This window comes from Pinus tabuliformis, chromosome 8 (genome assembly GCF_031772625.1).
Source record: "Pinus tabuliformis cultivar Carrire ecotype Pingquan chromosome 8, CPIR1, whole genome shotgun sequence".
Classification (NCBI taxonomy): Eukaryota; Viridiplantae; Streptophyta; class Pinopsida; order Pinales; family Pinaceae; genus Pinus; species Pinus tabuliformis.
This window is the reverse complement of record NC_142294.1, coordinates 96678358-96704589: the sequence shown is the minus strand read 5'-3', so window position 1 is coordinate 96704589 and position 26232 is coordinate 96678358.

The window sequence follows — 26232 nt, the reverse complement described above, 5'->3', positions numbered from 1 at the left end:
TTGATCCTCCGTTGGAATGTATGAAAGCAATATGATCCTCCGCTGCACACAATCTCTGATATGATGGTACCTGATGTCAATATGCTTAGATCTATCATGAAATACAGGATTAGCCGAGAGTTTAATGGAACTCTGGTTATCACAGTAAATCACAGTAGAATCCGAATGAGAACCGAACAAACCAACCAGGATCTTCCTCATCCATATAGCCTCGCATGCAGCCAAACTTGCTGCCATATACTCGGCCTCTGCTGAACTGAGTGCCACAGATCTCTGCTTCCTACTGTACCAAGAAACTGTTGTCGATCCAATACTGAAGACCCCTCTTGATGTGCTCTTTCTGGCTGTCGAGCTCCCTGCCCAATTTGCATCCGTGAAGCCACATAGCTTCACCTCATCCTCCTGTCTGTACCACAAACCATATCCCGATGTGCCTCTCAAGTAGCGCAATACATGCTTGCCCGCCTTCTAGAAGAGCTTGGTAGGCTTAACCATAGCTTGTGAAATATGGTTAACTGCATAGCATATATCAAGTGGTGTATTGACCAAATACATCAGCAACCCCACCAACTGTCGATAAAAAGTGGCGTCCACTTCTTCTCCCGAAGTGGCATCCTCCTTCCTCCAACCTCCAGGAAGAGGAGTATCAACAGGCTTGCAGCCATGCATGTTGAACTTCTCCAGTATCTCCCGAGCATACTTGCCCTGAGAAACAAACAATCCACCACTGTGCTGCCATATTTCCAATCCTAGGAAATAGTGAAGGAGGCCCAAGTCCTTCATCTCAAACTCTGTAGCAAGATCCTTCTTGCATGACAGTATCAACAACTCATCACCCGTTAGAATCAAATCATCAACATACAGTACAATGATAAGCAACTTACACTCCACCACAATCTGGTATAGGTTAGGATCCACCTCGCTCTTGGAGAATCCAAGTCCTGTGAAATAGTTGTCTATCTGTGTGTACCAAGCACGTGGTGCTTGCTTCAACCCATACAACGCTCTCTTGAGCCTGCACACATGCGACTCGCTGCTGAAGACCTCAAAGCCTTCGGGCTACTCAATGTACACCTCGTCCTCAATGACTCCATTGAGGAACATAGTCTTCACATCCATCTGATGAATGTGCCATCCCATCTGCGCTGAGAGAGAAAGAATCGTTCGTATGGAAGAATACCTTGCGACAGGTGCAAAGGTCTCCTCATAATCGATCCCCTCTATCTGTGAAAATCCTTGGGAAACAAATCTTGCCTTGTACTTCTCCACACTCCCTTCAGCTGCCTGCTTGACCTTGTAGATCCATATCGAACCCACCACTGATTTCCCTTCCGGTCTAGGAACAATCTCCCATGCACTGTTTCTGACAATAGAATCATACTCTTCCACCATGGCGTCTACACATGCAGGATCCTCCACACCTTCCTCGAAAGAGGATGGCTCAATCACAACACACTTACTCATCAGAGCCATGTATCCAGTGTACCGATTAGGTGACTATCTCTTCTTGTGTTGGGCTGTAGGTGGTCCTACAACTTTCTCTGCATCTTGAGCCAGTTGCTCAGCTTCTGTCAAGCGCTTTCGCCCTCTGATGGTTGGCGCTCCATGAGTGGTCTCTTCCACTCCATGAACCTCGTCCTGTGGCTGATCCACGTCCTGAAGCTCATCCTTAGGAACTAATAGCTCCTCATCTGCATGCAAGTGTAGCTCCCTCTCAAGCGAACACTTCATGGCTTTCTCCTCCTGAAATTTTATATCCCGTCGCACAACAGTTTTACCACTGTCTAGCAAATACAAACGATAGTTGTGGGGCGTATCAGTGTACCCCACAAATATCCCAACCTTTGCGGTCAGCTCCAACTTCTTCCTGGAATCCTTCGTCACATGCATGTAAACGTTAGCACCAAAAATCCTCAAATGAGAAAGATCAGGCTTCTTACCAGAATAAGTCTCCTCAGTTGTACTCATGCCAAGTATCCTATGAGGACAACGGTTCTACACATAAACTGCTGTATTGCATGCTTCCGCCCACAAGTGAAGGGGTAGGCCCTGATCATGCAACGTTTCCCGTGCAACACCCACAATCGTTCTGTTCTTCCGCTCAGCTACCCCGTTCTGTTGTGGGTTATGGGGAGCTATGATCTCTCTATGAATCCCTTCTGCCTTGCAGAAATCCTTGAACTCGTCCGAGATGTATTCACCACCATTATCGCTCCTAAGAGCCTTCACCTTCTTCCCCAACTCCTTCTCGACCAGTGCTTTGAATTCACAGAACTTTGAATATGTCTCGCTCTTCTTCTGCATGAAGAAGATCTAGCACTTACGAGAGAAATCATCAACAAAAATCACATAATACGTGTGTTTTGCTGTCGAAGCAACTGAGAAAGGTCCACACACGTCTGTGTGAATTCTCTCAAGGATTGTCGTGGTGCGACTATCCTTCTCATGAAAGGTGGCTTTCACAAACTTCCCCAAATTACACCCCTTGCACTGATTTGACTGCGCAAGTGTGCCTTTAGGAAGCCCTGTAGTGATCTGCTGCAGTATCTTCAAGGCTCCACGGTGAAGGTGACCCAATCTCCTGTGCCACAACTCGCCATCATCCCGGCTAACCAATCCTTCTACCTTGCCTGCCATTGCTATGCATCGATCTACCTGCACCTGATAAAGGTTCCTCACTCGAACCCCTATCTTCCGGGTCTCACTAGTTGTCTTGCTACGCAGGAAAGCCTTTCCCTCGCTGAAAACAACATCATACCCCTTGTCTTCTAACATCGCCACTGAGATGAGATTCTTCGTAAATCTTGGAACATGCATGACTTCCTTCAATACGAAGGGTTTACCAGACTCCCTCTCAAAGGAAATGGTACCGATACTGGTCACACTGTATCTACCATCATCGCCCATCTCGATGTGCACTCCAAGATCTTTGTCCTCCAAATCAGAGAACAAATCTCTATCTCCCATCATGTGAAAAGACGCACCACTGTCAAAGAACCACACTGATCCCATCACACTTGAAACCAAGCATGCGATCAATGAAAAATCAAGCTCAAACTGTGAGGCTAGAGCCTCTCCTGCTGAAGATCCAGCAGCCTGCTTGTTCTTCTTCTTCTGCGGACAATTAGTGGCATAGTGTCCGTGCTGGTGACAGTGAAAACACTTCACTTTGGACATATCTTGCTTCTTGCCTTTCGCACCAGAATGAGAAGCTTTCTTGTTCTTCCCCTTCTTTGCTTTGGCAGCCAAAGCGCAATTCTCTTCATCAGATACCTTTGATGAAGATCCATTCTCACCTTTATTGTTATTGAGTTTACCCTTGAGCACTAGGTCGCTCTTGCTTTGCAATAACATTTGCAATCCATTGAAAGACATTTCAACAACACTGCTGCAAATTTGAATTCCACCAGCTCCAACTCAACTGCTTCCAATCTAGAATTCGTGAGAACACAATATTTCTCGTACAGAGATTGACTGTATGGGCATTCACCGGATATCTCACCTTCCAAAGGAAGGATGAATCCAGAGGCTACTTGGCCCGATTACAAACTCTGCCTAAAGAAATAGAATGTAAACACTTCCTGAATGGTAGATCTGATGATCAATCCTCGCTTGATATCCTGTAAAAATCTCTTCTACAAATCAAGCAGCTCTGATACCATGTAGAAACTTTTTCTACAAATCATCTAGCTCTGATACCATGTAGAAATTTTGAATAATTTAACACATATTCAACAGAGATTATCCTGATCATGTACTATTGCAGAATACAGACACAATACATAAGCTCCTCTATGTTGATCATCAATATAGCAGCATCAATAACAATAAAACATCAAGAGCATTCATACATTAACACAGTATGTAACCCGGGGAAAGCATCTCGCTAAAAACCCCACACTATCTGTATATTAATGATTGAGAACATGTAAAATTACAAAGTACAATGCTTATCACAAGCAATCTAGTACCAGCTCCACCTGTTACACACAATACAGCTAAGATCTGATCTCCAAATCTATTCCACTACTTGCCTGCCTCCACTGCTCAATACCTGCTCAAGAATGAATGAGAATGGTCTACCAAACTCGCATTTCACCTCCAAAGAATCACTCACAATGTGTAAGACGTGAGAAGAAGCTACAAACTGGGCAAATACATGAGCAAACTCATTGGCATACTCAATCCCTTGATTGTGCAAGATCTGATGCACAAATATAGTCACAACTGATAGCAATCTGATTCTCTAACACCTGTCGCTGCTGAACTGAATATGCACTGACATGCAACTGAGTTAACTGATGTATTCTATAGTTGTATTATGAGTTAATAATTATTTTAACAACTCATCATTAGTCTATTTGCAGTTAGACTAACTACAACTAGTTTAACCAAGTCAAACTGAACACAACTCCATCAACTCCACAATCAACTCCACCAAACTCAACTGATTGAGTTCTAACTGAAGTCATGCATGCAACAACTCAACTGACTCATAAGAAAATCGTACTTCCTTCTGACAGCTACATGGTCCACATCTGTAGCTCAAACTGAAGTGCTCCAAGAGAATAAGATCAAGTTTATAGTCCATATATTATTATGAGACAATAATATTTGACTTTTCTATTTTTGACAGCCAGTCTAAAAATAGACTTTGATCACCCACACTGTGAGTCACCCACACTATGGTCACCCACACTATGATCACTCACACTGTGATCACCCACATTATGATCATCCACACTGTGATCAAAAATAGAACTTGCGCCATAATTTTCCTGCGGGCCCACTTAGTGAAGGCGACTCTTTTCACTAAGCTCCATCATCTTGTTACAATCTCAACATCCACCTGAGACTTCTGGGTTTGTGCTTACATGGGCTGAGGAGACAGACAAAGACCTGCATCCCAATTGTAACATCACTTCTGAAATAACACTTCATAATGAATCCGAATCAACTAGACCCCGTCTCTGCGACTCTGTTTTGAAATAACGTTCTATCCTCATCCGCCTTATTGAGACAATGCTCCCTCAATCTATTCTGAGTCATCTCTTGCCAACTCAACTTAACCATGATTTTGGTGTAGAGAACCCCTTGATTGGCTAGAATGTCTGCCAATTTATTTGTCGTCCTTCGTACATGAGTAAAACTCACGATTCGCAAGCACAAAAGGTGAAACTCAATTCTTTGAAAGACTTGAAGCAGTCTCCAGTGTCTTGAGACATTTTCTGGCTCCGTGCCACAAAAGATTCTCTTGACCAAGTTAATTATTAACTCAGAATCAACCTCAATTATTATATCTGGAGATTGTCCTGCTTGAGGATTTCTAAACATTGCTCAAGTGCCATAAATTCCGCCATATTGTTTGTAGATCTACCCAAATGGAAATGAAAAATAAAAAGGATGCAGCCATTTTCATCCCTTAACACCCCTCCAAAACCAGCAATACCTGGGTTGCCTTTTGAGGCCCCATCAATGTTACATTTCAGAAATCCCCGAGGGGGAGGATGCTAGTAGTCTGGCTTATTGGCCAGTTTCTTCACCTTCCTATCCATGCCCTATGGTATAAGCCCCTGCATACCCAACTGAAGAAGTATTTGCATTTCAACTTCTGAAGGTGGATTCTTTGGGGAAGTTCGCACTAAAGTTCTCACCGTCTCCTTAAGTTGTCTTAAGATCTGCGCAATAATGCGCTAGGAGGAACTTTTTTCATTTTTGAAGATTCTGTAGTTGCTTTCTTTCCATACATTCCATATTATGAAGCTTGGAGTTAAAGCCCAAGCTGAGCGAAGAATTTCATAATCAGAGAAGTTTCTTCTCCAGTTATTAAGGGTATTGATAATGCTTTCTTTGTCCCTATCTATCTGTTTGAAAATTTTGGCAAAAGTATCCCACAACCTGGAGGTGAGAATGCAATTATTGAGAAGGTGCTCCATCATTTCCTCTTGGGATTCACAAAGTTGGAATCTAGAAGGTCCCAGAACACCCCTCTTCCGAATGTTTTCCCAAGTCAGAATTTTCTTATGATGTACCAGCCACATGAAGAGTTTGATTTTCATCCATCCTTGATGCCTCCATAGGTTCTACCAAACCCTGTCCGATTCATTGGAATCTAGCTCCAGGATTATGTTCTCTGCCTCCTTAAGATTGAAGGTACCTTCATTATTTTTGCCCCATCTAAGTTGGTCATGCCCCTCTGAAACTAAAATTTTCCTTTGGTCCAACATTGTTAGAAGTGCATCAAATTTTGCTTTCAAGGGGCTATCGTCCCTGTATTCCATATTCTTCTAGGTTCTCCATTTTCCTTCACTATTGGTTTGATCCCAAAAATCTTTTACCCTAAGTAATCCTTTGGTATCAGTTTCTTTCTTGAGGTCCACAAAGTCCTCTCTTAGAAGTGTAGGTTCTTGTTGCCATTTATCCTTGCAAAACAAAGCAAGATATCCTTCTTTGATTTCCCAGAAGCTATTTTTTTGCACTAAGCCTCTACTCTCCCAGGCTTTATTACAGATGTAGGAGCCTTTTATGATGCCAGACATCCTAATGTGATCATTATCTTGCCAATTGTTGGCATATTTTTCTTTCCAAATACGAGCCCACTGAACCTTTAGATCTTTTACCCAATGTCACCATAATTTTGCCCCTAAAAAGTTTCTTATCACTTTTGGATCATCCAGTCCAAGACCTCCATGGTTTTTAGGTTTACAAATCTTATCCTAGGCTACCAAGGCCCATTTCTTTCTCTCCTCCCCCTTACCCCAAAGAAATTCTCTTTTAATGGTTCTAAATTGATGCAAAACTCCTTTTGGAGCTGGAAGGGTTGAAAGCATGAAAACAGGGATTGGTTGAAGTACAACTTTTGTAAGCACCAACCGGCCTATCAAGTTTAAAGATCTAGTAGTCCATTTCTAGGTTTTATCCTGAATCTTGTTAATCACCAGCTCCCAAATGCTCTTGTGAAAAGGTTTATCAGTTAGAGGAACTCCAAAGTATTTGGAAGGAAGGACATCCCTTTGAAGGCCCAGAATTCTGGAGATATTCCTCTGGATATCGATATTAGTGTTAAAGAAGAAAATCTTAGATTTGGAGAGATTTACCTCCATACCTATATCCATGGAAAAGTCACTCAGGATTTGTTTATAAGCTAGTGCTTCTTTGACCGTGGGGATGCCTTGAATCATGGTGTCATCAACAAACTGTTGATGGGTCAAAGCCTATCCAGTCTCAGAGAGTTGGAGACCCTTGATGTTTCCCACTTCTTTAGCATGCTTGATAGATCGACCAAGTCCTTCCATCATGACGATAAAGAGAAAGGGGAAGATTGGATCTCCCTACCTAAGGCCTCTTGAAGGAGTAAAAGTCTTGGATGGAGAACCATTGACCAGAATTGAAAAGCTAGAAGAAGTTACCAGGGCCATAATCCATCTACCCAGTTATGGTCAAATCCAAAGGCTAGAAGGACCTTCATGATATAGGTCCAATTCAACTTATCATAAGCTTTGGCTACGTCCAATTGCATAATCATTCCCACCTTCCTGTTGCTTAACAATGAATGAACCACCTCATGTGCTTGAATGATGTTATTGAGAATTTGTCTACCCTTCACATGTCTTGATTGCTCCACAGAAACTAGAGTAGGAAGAAGGGGTTTAAGTCTATTGGCAATAGCATTGGATATTATCTTGTACACCACATTGCACAAAGCTATGGGTCTAAATCTATCTGGAGTCTGAGCAATGTCCTGTTTTGGGATCAAAGAGATGAAGGATGTATTGAACACCTTAAAAGTGGTTATATTCATCCTGGAGTCCTCCACGACATTCAGAATATCTTGCTTGACAATGTTCCAGCAAGCTTTAAAGAAATCCACATTGAAACCATCAGGGCCTGGCGCTTTACTATTTTGCATTTCTTTGATGACCTCACTAACCTCCTCTTTAGTCACTGGCCCATTGAGATTGAAATTATCCTCTCTTGTTACTAGCTTAGGTATGTACCTTGTTAAGTCCCTGATAAAATGAGCTCTGTCTATAATGATCTCCTCTAAGATACTTCAAAAGTGTTTAACCAACACAGCTTCTATATCTTCATGGGTGTTGAGTAGTTGACCCCCAACATCCTTGATCGATGAGATCTTATTATGAGATCTATTTGCCATGGTGGATCTGTGGAAAAACCTAGTATTTCGCTCTCCTTCTTTTAGCCATTGAACTCTTGATTTTTGTCTCCAAAATATCTCATCTTGTTTACATAAGTTCTCCCAGTCTTGATGATGCTTGGTGACTTGATCATTTCTGACTCTATCAAAGCCATCTGTGATAAGGGCTTGATTGAGTTCCTACATTTTACCTTCAACAACTTTTTTTGCTTCAAAAATATTACCGAATTCATTCTTGTTCCAATCTTTGAGTCTGAGCTTGATGTGTTTTAGCCTTTTATGAAGAAGAAACATTCTTGTACCCTGAATATGCAAATCTTTTGTCCACCATTTTGCAATTTTACTGATAAAATCTCTGTGGGTGAGCCAGATATTCTCAAATCTAAAAGATCTGTTCTTGGGGGTGCCAATGCCCTGAACCTCAAGTTGTACAGGCCAATGGTCCGAGCCTCCAAAGGGGAGAATTATCACTATCATATCCTTATCTGTGAGCATAAGGTCCTCTGAGATTATGAATCTGTCTAACTTTGAGGCTACTTGAGACTCTCCTCCTTTCATATTGTTCCATGTAAAGAGGCCATTACTCATATCAGTGTCAACTAGCTTCAAATTGTCTATAAAAGTTTGAAATGCCATAGAGTCTTTGCTTAAAGTTCTGGTTCCACCTTTTTTCTCCAAAAGTGACTTGATCATGTTTAAGTCCCCACCCATGATCCATGGTACTCCTGCATGTCTATCTCTTAGTTCCATAAGAGAATCTAGAAGCTTGAGTTTATCATCTGTTCTTTGGCGGCCATAAACATTTGTAATCAAACAAGTTTCCCTATCTCCCACCGGCTGAATAACCACTGATAAATAATTCCTAGATGCCTCATCATCTATTATGCCAATCTTTTGGGGGTTCTAAAGAGTAAGTATACCTCTTGCTATTTTATCTTCTTTGACTTCTAGAAAATCATATTTATTGAGCCATTTACTGTGTATTTCTTTGATTTTTTGAATGGAACATTTAGTTTCCTGGATAAAGATCATATTCAGAGCTTCTTGTTTCATTCTATTGCTAAGTATTCTTTGTTTTCTTTTACTTCCTATACCTCTGATATTCCAAGATGTGAACTTCATTATGAAAGACTTGTAAAGGCGTAGCTGGTTAGATCCTTCATCTTACCTGAATCTATCATTAGCTTTCCACATTCCATCAATAACTCATTGTGCTTTTTTTTGCCTCTTTTCATTCCTGGATTTCTAGGAGCTAATCCTGGTATGGTTTTCATAGTTTTCACACCTTCGTTGCCCTACCTTTCATTGTTTCTTTGCCTTTCCAGCCCTTTAGCCTGAGTTTTCCATAGGAACAACTACTGTACTCTATTAAACTCTTCTTGAAGTAGTGAGTCTACCCCTCCCATGGTCCCCTATTTCAAGAACCCTTCGAGATCTAGGTGTTCTCTATCAAGAATATCCTGCAGTTCATGATCCTCCATTTCCATCTCACTCTGGGTCATTTCCTCATCCATTTCAAGTTCTCCATCACTCAGCATAGTCTCTTTTTGTTTATTAATATCCTGTGTTTTCCCACTATTTTCTTCTTTCTCCTTCTCCCTTGGGCTGCCTTCCATTACCTGATCTACCTTTGTTATCTCTTCCTCTTCTTCTAGTACTTGGAACCTCTTCAGACTAGCATTTTTCCCTTCTGTTTGATGTTTCTTTGGCCACCTTTTGCCCCCTTTTCCTCTATATCCCACTTTGTGAAAGTTTTGAGTGTCTTTCACTGTGGTAGCTTTACTTTTGTTCTCTATTTTATTGAGAGGGCAGTCTATAAATAGGTGCCCATGCTCATGGCACCTGCAAAATCTAAAAGGAATACGTTCATAATCTACTATTTGCACCCATTCTTCATCAAAAACTTCCAAGATGACCTCATGCAGTAGAGCTCCAGAGAGATCCATCTCCACACATATTTGTGCGAAGGAAGTATATTTTCGCCTTCTGGTGGCCTCATATGCTTTGACAAAATAGCCTAATTGGTTCCCTACGGTAGATAAAGATTCAGTTTGCCAGTAATCTAGAGGTAGGGAATAGAGTCTTACCCAGACCGAGACCGAAGTGAAAGTCTCTCGCTCCGGGAAAAAATTCATCATCCAAGGCCACATGTAGAGGCTGACAGCTACATAGAAGTAGGGCCCTCCTTCAAACACCATGTCTTTGTCCTCAATATTTGTAAAGACCACAGTGAAGAAACCCTTTGACCCAAGATGTAGGTCTATGCCTCCTTTCAGTTTCCAATGGTATTTAATCCACGCTTGTAGCACCTTTTCTGTGGGCCATAATCCCATGAATCTACAAATGATGGCATAGGTCCGCATGTGGTCCCTGTGCGCTTGCAGAGAAGGATCATTTAAAACTACTCTAGGTGTGACCTCAGCTTTAGGTTTACATGGCCTCGTTTGCGTTTTGTTTTCTGCTTCCTGATTCTTGTCTTCTTCCTCATTTTCTTTTGTTCTATTGTCCTCCCTTAGATTGGTCAGATCATGTTCCTCTGTAATGTTCCTTTTCCCTTCTCCTGAATGACCTCTGGCAGTTTTTATTGGTTTCTTACCTCGACTGGCTATGGCCTAACTGTAGGAGGAAGTGGAGCTCCCCCCATTGTGCCCCTCCATGGAGTTCAACGTCTGCAGAAACTTGAAACCCTAGTTCTTCATCACTAGGACATGTATCCTTATGAACGCCCAAGATGGAAATTATTTTCCATAAATGACATTAAGGTTCAAGCAATGAAGAACCATGTGGAAGAAAGTCAAAATATTATCGAGATATTAAAGGAAAATCTAGCAACTACCAAAAATCTAATGAAGTAACAACCTGACCAGCACCAATCAGAACGAGAATTCGAGGAAGGAGACTAGGTCTTTGTAAGATTACAACCTTACAAGCAGTTATCCTTGAAACAACAAGGAAATAACAAGTTAGCTCCGAAGTTCTATGGGCCTTTCCGGATAGTCAGGAAAATCAATGATGTAGTTTATGGATTAAAACTATGAGATGATTGTCAAATCCACAACATATTCCATGTTTTGTGTCTAAAAAAGGTTCTAGGTCAAAACCAATCATCTCAAACTAAGATACCTAAATTCAATGACCAAGGAATGATTTCCTTAGAACCCGAAGGTATCCTTTCAATAAGAGAGAAGATACTACGTTCCAAAACTATTAGAGAATACCCCATGAAGTGGAAATATTTTTTTAGAAGAAGACTCCTCATGGGAAACTGAGAAGTTTTGATAACAACGTTGCCCTTGCTTTGAGGAAAAATAATTTTTTAAGGGTGGGGAAATGTTATGAAAAATTAAGTCATAAATAAATAATAAATAATGAATAATAATTAAATAAATAAACAATTCATTAATTAAGTATTTTAATTATTATTAAGTTATGAAAGGTTATGGTCAAAATTTGTGACCAATCGACCTCGCAACCATTCACTGCCTATTTAGGCATACCACCCAAGGGTTTCTAAATCCTCATATGGTTGATGACATATATATATATATATATATATATATATATATATATATATATATCTTATTACAGTGCATTTAATTATGTCTTCTACAATTAATGTTTTAGTGATCTAGTTATCATTCCCTACAGAGGATATACTAATACAAGTGTACTTTTGATTTCTCTCCCCTACTTGTGTGTCTCTTTTCTCTTCTATGTGATGCATATGATTCTTTATGCTTACTTCAATGTTCTATTGTAGTAGTGACTAATGCATACTTTATTACAATATGCATGCATAAATGTTAACACTAGAGGAGATACATGATTGGTAGGAGAGAAAAGTTAATACCCTCCTAAAAAATTATGCAAGAAGAAATCAAATAGCTATTGCAGAAGCTAGAACATATTTTTTCACAGAAGCACATAAGAATTTCATCGAATCAGTCCCTTTTGAAATAAAGAAATATATCAACCACTGACTTAATGTGACAAATAGAACCTGACGTTTGATTAACTTTAAAGTTAATTAATGGAGGGAGAAAAAATATGTACAAGTGTATGGATAAGATATTAGAGGACTTATGTGAGGAGCAAGAAATAGAAGAATGTACTTCTACTGAAAAAATTAAATGAAGGTTCTTTGACGTTTTTTTCTGTAGCATACCTACTTTATTACATAAATTTCTCGTCAATAAGGGAATTAGTCATATAGTTGGATATAGATCACCCTTGTAAATGATAATAAATTCTAATAGAACTAAAGGATAGGCTGTCTGGAAAAAATACCTCAATGCCTAACGTAAAAATACAAAGGTAGAGTGGGATTTCTTCTTGATCAAATGAAAATGTTTGTCGAAATCACCCTAGTCCACTAGGAGTAAGTCAACTCCGCAATGGGGGGATAGATGTTCATGAGAAATAAATAAGAAACTACAGAAAATAGAAGCGAGTGAATTATAATTCAAAATGAGAGGAAAATGATTAGTTGTAAGAACACAATAATATACGCTCAAAGAGGAAACATGATGAAGGATCCAATCATGTATGCAACAATATATACAACCAAATAATATTAGACAAATAGAGAGGGACAAATGATAGAAAAAGCAACAAAAACTGAGGGACAAAAAATTTACACAGAGATTAAGAAATAAAGAAAATTGAGAGCGAGAGACTGAAGATGGATGAGACTCTTTCGAAGGTGGTAGAGAGGACCCATAGGTTAGAGGCATAGCATCGACTTCTCTTATGACAAATAATGGTCTCGAATTAAGCCCTAGTAGGCATGTAGATAATATGGGATTTGATGACTCTAGACCAACAATTCCATGATCCCCTCATAATTATTTCAAGTCTCGTTACTAGATAATTCCTCCAACAAAGACTCCATATTATTTTAGAGCCTTCTATAGTTTGGTATAGACCAGAAAAACACGAGATCTTGAGAGATCATCTCCAAATTTAAATACCTAAAGTAAACCAAATCTGGATAGATAATGAACAAAATAAAGACATACTTCTCCATATAATAAATCTCACAAATGTAACCCACCCCCTTTCCGTAATCAATATCTGTTGAAGAAGAACATAATAGAAGTTAAGTTGATGAACCAACCCAACCTAATATAAGTTGGCTCATTGAATAGATAGATAAAGGGTGCCAAAACAACTAAAAGTTTGTAAATTTTATAATCATTGAAGGCGAACATAAAGAAAGTACCCTTGTTGTCATTTGATCAGCAAGTGTTGAGGTGGATATATTAAACGAATTTCTTTAGCCAATTGAACTATTGGGAAAACAACCCATTTTATCAAACCAACTCAAGTCCAAAAGAAAATAGTAAAGAATCCATCACCTCAAATAGATATGGGATTAAGCCACCTTAAATAGATGAAGATCCTAAAAATCATTGCTCCACTTGTGAGAAATCATTAACAACTAAAGATATCATATATGAGGAAAAACAAATGGCACAATTTACAATAGCTCTTTGGAAAAGAGCTCTGACATGGTTTATAAATTTTACATAGAACCAAGTTAAGAGTAAAAATGACATAAAAACAAATTCTTATCTTTCTTTGCATAAAATTTAAAATAAATTAAAGAAATAATAGATGAAATATTAAGAAAATATGATAATAAAGTTAAGGATTTGTTAAGTCAAATCCCATATAATGATGATGAAGCTCTGCTAGTTCAACAATTTATTTTTGGGATAGTACAAAAGATTCAAGGGCCACTATGAGTGCATGAAGTCACATCATGATCTAGGTGGATATTGGTGGCCACCCGCCTATTCCACCTAGACCTCCATTCAGTTTCCATAGTTTCCTTGTTTATAGTAGCATTTACTATTTTTAGCAGTTTTTTAGGTCCTGGACTTCTCGAGCAATTATGACCCCATAAACAATGTTTTTTTGAGGTCTACAATAGGGGCTAGAGATTTCCAAAAAGGTATCATACGCACCAAATGAATATAATATTACCAAGTTAGGACCCTAGGAAGTTTGCTACCCAACTAACCCCAACGAGGCCCACAAACTCTTGGTGTTCCATCTCCTTGGGTTAGGGTTTTGGTTGTTCAGGGTTTTCCCTTGTTGTTCAATAATAAAAATTCCCTTGTACCTCATTGTAACATAGTTTAGAGGAATGTAGCTACCACATCTCTTCTCGGAGATAAGCTGCTATCACTCAAGCTAGTTTAATTTCATTTCTATATGCAAGCATATTTCAATTATTTGATACTAATGAAATGAAGTTTTATTTCTGCTGCATCTTTTTGTTTATGTGTATATCTATATTTTGTTGCATTCTTGCATAAGTCTAGATTAGTGATATCAGAGCAGTCTGCTCTTTCTCTGTTTTACTTTGCATATCCCTAATGAGGTCAGGGTATAAGGAGTTAGGGTTTGAATTGGTTGAAACTTTGCAAGACCAACCTCACAAACCCTGATAGCCTCCTATGGTGGAAGAAAAGAAAGACAAGGGGGTAGGATATCCTTTCAAAATATTGTTGTAGGAAACCCTCGAGTAACAAAGGAACATGACAATGGATAACATTTCCCAAATCCTTCGGCGGCCACCCAAAGGTGACACAACTCCATCCCGAAACCACTCTGAAGGTGCCACTCCTTTTAAGGTACAAGTTAACTTTGACATTCCCATATTTTAAGGCCAGATATATGTAGACACAATAGATAGATGGTTAACTCTATTGGAAGGATGTTTTTCAGTTGTTGACTTTTCCAATCAAGAAAATATTACTTTTTCACTCAAAGTTGCCACACATGTCAAGGACTGGTGGGCACTTACTATGAACAAAAGGATGAGAAGGAATCCTCGTTGTTTTCAGTCACAACGATTTGGAATTCTTTTCTAGACACCATCAAGCAACAATATTACCTTGTTGCAAATCCATAGTAAGGGAAAGGCGCACCCAAACGACCAAATCAAGGACAAAGACAAGGTGGGATACCCCATGACAACTCGCTGAAGCCGTAAGTAAATAAAAAAAACCAAGAAGACAAAGAAGGACACTGGGATATGGTGTGAGTTCTATAAGAGCCCCACTCACAACACAAGTGAGTGTTGAGCCAAGGAATCAATGGTGGCCAAGCTTAAGGCTTTCGAATTAGATGCATTTCCCAACTCTCAGTCAGAAACCGACAAGGGGAATGAAAAATGGAATTAGATTATTAATGCAGTGTCTAGTTCCACCATTGCGACCACCAAGATCCAAAAGGATGAGCCTAAAGATCCAGATGAGGAGGAGCGGAGATATGAAGATAAATACATATAGTGGACCATGCTGCGGCAAGGAAGGGACCAAAATGTGTCATAGAAAATGTTTTCCATACCTTTCGCATGATGCTAGGTATCAAAGGTTCCAAGAGGAATTTCATACTCAAGTACCATGGTTGTCGACACAAGTACATGCAGGACTATCTTGAGTTCCTAGACATCTCCTCGCTTGGTGCTGCCTATTGATACGTTTTCAAGATTGAGCATAAATTTAAAAATAAGAAGTGAGACTTTGGATCTGCAACTCTTCCACTCATATATGTGGGTGAAGGGTTCTCCGGTGCAGTTCATTGTCGATAGTAGGAGCCAAAATAACCTCATTTTAGCAGAGATCGTGAAGTGGTTGGGCCTATCGACCACACCACACTCACAACCATACAACATCGGGTGGCTTCACTAAGGGCAAGATCTTAGCGTCATCCAATAGTGCTACCTTCCCTATAGGATCAAGCCCTTCACAGATGAGGTACTATGTGATGTTTCGCCTCTTGAAGTTTGTGATGTATTATTAGGCCAACCATACTTGTGGAACCAACATGTTATGGATGAGTCTAGGCCTCAGAGTGTTATTATTAGTTTGGGAAATAAGTTGTATAGGATATTGTACGTAGCACCACCTACCGCCATGTCTTTAAAAACTTTAAATAAATGTAGTAAGATCATTTCCTAGACCAAGATTTTTTTTTTTTCCTTATTATTTTCCCTAAGGGAAAGAATAATATTATGGCCACAACCTCTGGATAGGGCTCCTCCACACGACAACAACATATGGACAAGGTTGTGGAGGAGTATAGGGAGATATTCACCTCACCCACTGGGGTACCTCTACACTGTCAGGTCAAGCGCTCCATCGATATAAAGCCAGGCATGTTGCTACCCAATGGAATGATCTAGCAATGCTCTGTTATGGATAAATGATGAATCAAGAGGCAAATTAAGGATTTGTTACAGAAAGGGAACATCAAGCCAAGTTCATTGTTATGAAACCAGCTCAAGAAAAGATAGAAAAGATAGATCAACGCCTTAGAATTCAGCCTCTTCGAGGGGGCAACCTCCTTTACATTACATAAATGAACAATTCTTGGATGATACAAATGACAAAACCTCCTTTCTATATATAGGAGTCTAAGGAGTCACAATGTAATCCAGCCGACCTAACAATAATAATATAAAGCCACAAAATTAATAATAGAGGGATTCTATGGGCACATTAATAACAATATGGGGGCAATGGGGCACAACAATATAAATAAGGGGTATAACTACAATAGTAATGGGGTAATCACTAGTATTATAGGGACCCAACATGCCCCTCTCCTTCAAAAAAGTGTTGTCCTCAACGCTTGAGTAGTTCTGGATACTTCTGCATAAAATTCTCATCCTCCCATGTGGAATCTTCAGCGGATAAGTTCTTCCACTTGATAAGGTACTCTGAAATTGATCGATTTCGTAGCTGTCGAGTTCTTGTTTCTATAACTGCTTCCGGTTCCAATATAATTTTTCCTTCCTCATCAAGTTCTGGCAATATTGTTTGAACTGGGAGCTTGTCGCCTATAACCTTCTTTAAGCATGAAACATGGAAAACTGGGTGCAATCGAGAAGCTGCAGGAAGCTCCAATTTGTATGCCATAGTACCAATCTTTTGCAACACCTTGTACGAACCATAATACTTTGGTGATAATTTATTATCCTTCTTAGCTTGCTTGAGGGACATTTGCTTATATGGTTGTAGCCGTAGGAATACCCAATCCCCTACATCAAAACTTCTTTCACTGCGATGTTGATCTGCTTATTGTTTCATTCTATTATGTGCCAACACGAGGTTATCCTTTAAGAGTTGGAGGACTTGTTGTTGATGTTCGATGTGATGTTCCACTGCCTGAACCTTAGAATTTTCTCTTAAATATGATGTGATGGATGGTGGTTGATACCCATAAAGTGCCATAAATGGGGTCATTTTTGTTGCTGTATGAAAGGAAGTGTTATACCACCATTCAGCCAGAGGAAACCATTTGACCCATTGTGTCTGTTTATCAGATACAAAGCAACGAAGATATCCTTCCAAACATTTGTTTACTATCTCAGTTTGCCCATCAGATTGAGGATGATAAGATGAGCTATGAGCTAACTGAGTACCAAGACAAGAAAATAATTATGTCCAAAAATTTCCAGTGAAAATGGGATCTCTGTCACTTACAATAATCTTTGGGTTTCCATGTAGCTTTTGAATTGTTTCCATAAATGCAGTAGAAACTGTACTGGCTTTAATTGGATGTGATAATGCACAAAAGTGTGCATACTTGGTAAGTCTGTCAACTACCACCATGATGACACTCTTTCCCTCAGACTTGGGTAAACCTGTGATAAAATCCATTGATACCTCCTCCCAACGTTGGCTTGGAATGGATAAAGGTTGTAATAGACCTGGTGTCTTAATTGTTTCAACTTTATTTTGTTGGCAAACCAAACATTCTGCCACAAACTTTTGAATATCTGATTTAAGGCCATCCAAAAAAATTCCTTCTTAACCCTGTGGTAAGTTTTTAAAAATCCTGAGTGCCCTCCTAAGGGAAAAGTGTGCAATTCCATAAGAATCTTTTGTTTTAGCTGGGAATTCTTACAGAGGTATAAGCGATCTTTGTACCATAACGAATCATTTTTCCAGCTAAATGTATCAGACGTACTGGAATCTTGTTGTAGCTTTCGAATAAGTGCCCACACTTCTTCGTCATTCTTCCATTCCTCCCTTGCTTCATTTATCCAATCTGGTTGGATAATAGAAATAGCGCACAACAATGCTTCCACATCCTCATCCTTCCTTGAGAGTGCATCTGCCACCACATTTTGCTTCCCTTTTTTGTAGATGATTTCAAAGTCATAACCCAACATCTTTGTGACCCACTTTTGTTGCTCTTCAGAGGATAATCTTTGTTCTAAAAAGTATTTAAGGCTATCATGATCCGTTTTTACCTTGAAGTGTCTTCCCATTAGGTAGGGTCGCCATTTCTTAAGTGCATGGAGTATTGCCAACATTTCCTTCTCATAAATAGCTTTGCTTAGAAACTTTCCCTTGATTGGACGACTTTCAAAAGCAATGGGTCTTTCATCTTGCATTAGAACAGCACCAATTCCATTTCCTGAAGCATCACATTCCACAATAAAGGTTTTTGTGAAGTCCAGTGTAGCTAAGACCGGTGCTTGGCACATTGCCTCTTTAAGATGTTTAAAGGCCTTTGTTGCTTCCGGAGTCCATGAAAATGCATCTTTCTTCAATAATTTCATTAGAGGTGCTGCTATTCTCCCATAATTCTTAACAAACTTGCGATAATACCCTGTCAACCCAAGAAATCCGCGCAAATGCTTTATGGATGTGGGGATTTTCCATTCCTTAATGGCTTTAATTTTGCTAGGGTCTACCTTAACTCCTTCATGAGATACAATATGACCCAAATATTCCACCTCCTGGACTCCAAAGAAACATTTGGATCTTTTGGCATATAATTGTTTCTCCTCCAATAGTTGTAGCACCCTGTCAACATGTTCAACATGATCCTTCCAAGACTTGTTGTAGATAAGTATATCATCAAAAAATACTAACACAAATTTTCTAAGGAATGGTTTGAAAATTGAATTCATCAAACCTTGAAATGTTGAAGGTGCATTGGTAAGGCCAAAAGGCATGACCAAAAATTCATAATGACCCTCATGAGTTCTAAATGTCGTTTTCGGAATGTCTTCAATCTTCATTCTGATTTGATGATATCCTGAACGAAGATCCAACTTGGTGAAGTAAATTGATCCATGCAATTCATCCAGTAATTCATCAATGACAAGAATGGGGAACTTATCTTTAATAGTGAGCTTGTTGAGCTCCCTATAATCCGGACACATGCACCATGATCCATCCTTCTTGTGCACCAATACTACTGGAGCATAGAAAGAACTTTGACTCGGTTGAATTATACCAGCCTCTAGCATTTCTGCAACCATACGTTCAATTTCACTTTTTTGGACATAGGGATATCTGTACGGCCTGATGTTTGGAGGAACACTTCCTGGAATCAGATGAATAGCATGATCATGATCACACATAGGTGGGAGACCTTTGGGAGTCTCAAATACCTTGGAATGATTGTCCAAGACTTTTTGGAGATCTGGAGAAATAGATGATTCTAATGTGGAAACATCTAGCAAACATAATTGTGCAATTACACCGCTTTGATCCTTTTTTAGAAGCTTTGTCATACCATTAGAGCTGATTATCTTTCCTGGTTTCCCTGCAATACCCCTTAATTCAACTTCGTTTCCTTCCGTAGAAAATTTGATGAAAAGTTCTTGAAAATTAAAAGCTATTGTACCCAAGGATTGTAGCCATTGGACTCCTAGTACAACATCATCACCTCCCATTGGAATGGAAAGCATTGGGCTAGTCAATACATATTCTCACATGGATAGCTTGATATTATGGCACTTTCCAGAGCAATTTATTGTTCCTCCATTTGCAATCATCACTTGACACTCTGGTGCTGGATATAGGAAGCAATTCAATTCTTTTGCTACCCTACAATGAATAAAATTGTGGGTGCTTCCTGAATCAATCAACACTATCACCTTTTTCTTCTTGATTTGTCCTTCTATCTTGATGGTTTGAGGAGTGGTAATTCCTGCCAATGCATTACAAGATATGGTCAGATTTATTTGTTCTTCATCTAGGCTTTGTTCCTGGAGCATATCCTGTTATTTTGACCTTTCTTGCTCCTTTTCTTCTTCCTCTTCACAATCTATGTAGAATAATTTCTTCTCAGCACACTTATGACCTTTAGTGTATTTTTTGTCACAACTATAACAAAGCCCTTTTGCTCTTTTTTCTTCCAATTGTTGTGGTGTCAACCTTATAGGTTGTGGAAGATGAGGGGCAACTGCACTTCCGTCTTTATAGTTGTGAGTGGTATGCTTCCTGGTTGCCATAATTTTGCTTTCCATTTTTCTTGCTAACCTGAATGCGTTCTCTAATGAATCAGGTTCCAAAAGTCAAACATCATGTTGGATATTATCTTTTAAAGACCCTATGAACACATCAATCCTATGCTGCTCTGGAATATCTTTTACCCTTATGTTCAATTTTTGGAACTCCTCAATGTGCTCCATTATTGAACCCTTTTGTTTGAGACTTATCAATTGGCTAAAAAAAGTGTTGCTTTTTGTATCCTCATAATGTGCTATCAATTCTTCCGTAAAAATTGTCCAAGTGATAAATTTTTTACGAGAGCAAAGCCATTGATACCATACAAACTGATTTGGTTCCAAATATAAAGTTGCCATACGTACCTTTTGTGTGTTTTGCACATTATTGAGATCGAAGAACTGCTCCATCTGTAATATCCATGTGGCGGGATCCTTGCCATCAAACTTCCTCATATCGATTTTTGGAATATGGTGGGTCTTTGATCCAACATTAGAGTCTATGGAATCATGATTAACATTTCTTTTGTTCACATCACGAGTTTCTTTTACAACCTTTTCACCATTAGTAAGTATTTCTTGTAGAAAATTTGTCAAATCTGTCTTCAAATCTGCCATGTCTGTATTCAAATCTGTCCTCAAATCTGTCTTCAGATCATCCATCTTAGCTTCCATGCCCTTTATCTTAGATTCCAGGCCATTTATCTTAGCATTCGTTAGCTTTTGTGAGCGTGACATTTGTTGCACTTGTTCTTGTAATTTTGATATATCATGTAGCATTTCTTCCTCTTCTTCATGAGTCATGTTAGAGCTTTCAGGTTCCTTACTATGTGTTTGCATTTTCTTTCCTTAGGGCATCAGTTACCGATAATAATGCTTTACTATGCCCTTTGGATTCCTTCAAACCAAGCTTATGCAAAAATTAAAAAAAAACTACACACCTTTTTTATACTTTGTAGAAGCCTGATATTGAATCTGATGTATCTCCGTAATTTCGATTCATCCAATTCTGAAATTGTGACCTATAGTAGCCTTCTATGTCCTCTTTCCAATGCCACTAGTCTGATCCAAATTGGATTCTCCAAGAAAGAGTTATGCACAATCTCTCGTAGTGACTTGATTATAGACTAGTTCAGTAGAGCGAACTTGTATGAAGTGCCACGTGTCACTGTTTCAACCTTTGACTCTAAAAAATATATAAAAGAAAACTACAGTCCAACCTCTTTCTTTACCTTCTGACAAACATTCAATCCGATGCTCAGAAAGAAATTTATGACGATTTTCCCCAGGTCACCTGTTTTTAGTGTAATTACGGAGTCTGCAAAAAGACCAATTTCCTCAGATCATATCTCCGAAAATGTCATGCAAAACGCTCTGAAATTCGGACCCAAGGTTCAGATCGATTTCTTCTCAAATGGGTTTTTTTTGCGACTTCTGAAACGTCACAAAAAGAAATTTATAGCGAAAATTCCACGATGACCTGTTTGGAGCAGCGAAACCCTAGAATCCAAAGCTCTGATACCAAATGTTATGAAACTAGCTCAAGAAAAGATAGAAAAGATAGATCAACGCCTTAGAATTCAGCCTCTTCGAGGGGGAAACCTCCTTTACATTACATAAATGAACAGTTCTTGGATGATACAAATGACAAAACCTCATTTCTATATATAGGAGTCTAAGGAGTCACAATATAATCCAGCCGACCTAACAATAATAATATAAAACCACAAAAATAACAATAGAGGGATTCTATGGGCACATTAATAACAATATGGGGGCAATGGGGACGCAACAATACAAATAAGGGGTATAACTACTATAGTAATGGGGTAATCACTAGTATTATAGGGACCCAACATTCATCACCTTGTGGGAGCCCGATTTTGTTAGTACATAAGAAGGACACGACTTGGAGACTCAGTATTGACTATCAGGCATTGAACATGATCACTGCCTAGAATAGGTATCTAATCCCACATATTGATGACCTTCTAGACCATCTCAAGAGAGACAAATATTTCAGCAAGATTGACTTGAATTTTGGTTATCACTAGGTATCGATGGAACCCTTTGATTTGTGGAAGACTCCCTTTAAATCCAAGGAGGGCCTTTTCAAATGGGTGGTCCTTCCTTTCAGGTTGACAAATTCCCCCACAACCTTCATGAGGATGATGGATGACATATTTTTACCCTTCACCAACTCATTCGTGGTGGTGTATTTGGATGACATTCAAATCTTCAGAAAGAGTTGAGAAGAGCACCTCCACCATATTTTATAGGTCCTCCTAACCCTGCGAGAATGCAAGTTGTTTGCCAATTTGGAGAAATGCACTTTTGGTATGACCTAGGTTAAATATCCAGGGTACATTATTGGATGAGTAGGGTGTGCATGTGGACCCAACCATGATTCATGTCATTCAAGATTGGCTAGCCCCAACAACTCTAACAAAGCTCCACATCTTTCTGGGTCTTGCCAACTTCTATCGCAGGTTTGTGTTGGGGTTCACTTATATCACTTGGCCTTTGAGTCAAGTCACCAAGGGAGAAGTGAAAGCAAAGTTATTTTGGTATGAATCCCAATAGAAGGTGTTTACTGAGTTGAAGTATAGCCTCTTCTCTGCACCAATGCTCACATTACCAAACCTGCAACAACCATTTGAGATTGAGATAGATGCCTCTAACTATGTTATTGGTATAGTTCTTACTCAACAATGGCATATCACAGTGAGACACTTTTAGATACAGTTTGAAAGTATCCCATATATAAAAAATAGATGTATTCCATTGTGTAGGTATGCCGACAATGGAAGCATTACATTATGGGAAAGGAAATGGTCATCCACACAGACCATTGACCCTTGCAGTTCATACAAACATAGGGGAAGTTGGAGAACAATCACCATTAGAAATGGTCCACATGCCTACAAAAGTTACATTTAAACATTAAGTACAAGAGGGTAAGAACCAACAATGTTTCATAATGCCTCAGCAGATCGTTGGTCATGGCATTGACCTCTGTGCTCAACTCTTGTGTGAACGAGACTACAGGGTGGTTGCATCCTTACAAGAGCGATCTAAAATTCGGTAACACATACCATACGCTCCTAAAAATCAAGAAAGTTCCAAATTTTATTCTCTAGGATGCATTGTTATGCCATCTTGGATAGCTTTATGTTCCTTCAAGTGAGCATGCCAAGATGATTTTGGAGGAATACTGCAGTCGGGTTGCTGGATATTTTGGGGTAGTGAAAATAGTGGCAGTGTTGTAGAAGTATTTTTATTGGCCGAACCTTCAAAAAGATGTTGGGAGGTACATTAGATTCTTTACTGCCTATGCCATTGTTGAACCGACCATCAAGAAGCGAGGCCTATATACTCCTCTGCCTACTCCTAGTCGACCTTGAGAATCCATCGCCATGGATTACATGTTCAGCCTTCCTTCTATTAAACATGGAAATGACTGTGTTTATGTGGCCATCGACAGATTCTATAAGATGGCCATCCTCGCAACCTACACGAAGAGTATCACAACAGAAACCACTGCTAATATTTCCTTTGAACGAGTGTGGTTACACTTTGGGATCCCACAGCCCATTATCTCAAATCAGGACAATATGTTCCCAAGTACATTTTGGTCAAGTCTTTGGTCAATGTTGGATACGAAGTTCACTAAGTCCACGACTTTCCATCCCCAAACTGATGACCAAACAGAGGTTGTAAATAGGATGAGCGTCCACATTTTGTGCATGTACAACTCGAAGCATCCATGCATAAGGGATGAAGTCTCCCTTATGTCTAGCATAGCTACAACAGAGCTCTCCATATCACAACTAGACACAAACCTTTTCAGGTGGGATTGGGATTCCAACCACTATCTCCCGTTGATGTGGCCATACCATTTGTAGCTACTTAGGAAGATTCGACTCATGTCCAGTCTGAAGCTGATAGGACTAAAAACTTCATTGAGTACATTCAGCACATCCGACAGTAGGTCTATGACATATTGGACAAATCTAATGCTAAGTACAAGAAGTGGAATGATTAACATTGGGTGCCACACAAGTTCTAGGTGGGTGATTGTTAGGTAGTGAAAACCCATGCAACAGTTAGAGGGCGCGAAGCTGGACATTTTGGGTAAAAGTTAGGGAAACGAATCTACTGAAAGCGTGGAGCATGAATTATAATAGGTCGAGTCAAAGGGTAGTCCACCTGAAAATAATGTAAAGAAAAAGAAATAGAGTGGGCCCACGCAGGGATCGCGGGCCAGGAAAGGGTATAAATAGAGCGAGGCTCTATTGGTAGAAGGAGCAGAATTTTGGATAGGAAATTTGTAATATGACATGTAATGGGTTCTTGAAGGAGATAGTCGAGAAGTGTTTATAAGTCTGAGTCAAGGGTTGGGTAGTAGGTAGAGGCTTTGCAGCTATGTGCGCGGAGGCCTAGAAAGTTTGCAGTTGTGTGTGTGGACCCCTACAGCTGAGTGCGCAGGGTAGATCTGGATGTATTGGTGGGGAATAATAATAAAGATAAGTTTGTTTCTGTAAATTATGTGTCGTCGCTCATCTGTCTTTATGGTTTACCTTTCTATATCTGGTTAATATAAATGTGATAAGTGTATGTGAATCTAGGTTCATTTTGTGCGCGAATCGATTATGTTGGTTAAATGTTTTCTTAAAGACCCTGTTGAATAACTCTAAATCATAAGAGTAGAACAGCGCAGTAATAAGAAAAATATAATCACTCTGGATCGATGCGAACAACGTGGAGTTGTAAACCAGTGCGTGAACCTCCCAGACCACACCAAGACATCCCTAGGGTGTGGAAACCTGGTTCCAGCACCATCCTCTGCTACCTCGGGTGAGACCTTAGTCTGCGCTCCGCAGGCTATTACCGAAAGGGCCGATAGCTGTGGGATTTGTTTGGCTAAACAACTCTTTCAAACCTGGGTCAGGCCCATAGCAGCCAACAAATGGTTCCATTGCCGGGACCAGGATCTGCCTAAGGGGTGTCTAATGTGGGAACACTGGAATCCTACGAAGAAAGAGCTTGAAGATTGGTGGGAGTTGAAGCTTCATGAGTTCGCGGTTTAGGAAAATAGAAACTTGCAAGTATCGAAGGAACAATGGTTGGATCGCTATATATTCATGGATATACACGAGATATTCTTCATAACATTTCCAATAGAATTGTACGAGTGGATTATGAAGTTAGCTTATAGCATGGGTAGGTGCAGATTAGACCAGCCGATAGTGTGGACTCCAGAACTAGTGTGCAGGCTGGAAGCCACCGAAGATAGACTTCCGCACGTGATAGATCACTGGGTAGATCGGATCATAGGGGGATTTATCACTGAATTTGTGATAGATACAACCATAAGTTATAGCAAAGCAGAAAGGAAATTTCTCCAAGGACCGCGGGGTAGGTGCATCAAATCATTAAATACTTGGATTAAGATGCTGTTGTGCGAAAAATAGATCCTTCGCATAGATTGATGTCTGGGGTAACGTGGAGAGGAAAGGGTTATTGAAGAGTAGGAGAAGTAGAGAACAACCCTTTGATTTCTATCTCGTGGGAAGACGAGGAGGACCTCGCCAGGTTCTCGCCAAGAAGTGTGGTTTGGTTGATTAAGGAATGCTTCCCACTGATACCACCTCCGTCTACACCACCACCCGCTTCACCCATGTCAAGTCCATCCACACCAACACCACCTCCACCCTCTTCACCACTAAAATCTGGGATGGCGACCGCAGTCAAGTTACCGACATTTCGGGGTTGAGGGAATGAAGAGCCAAGTCGGTTCTGGTTTGTG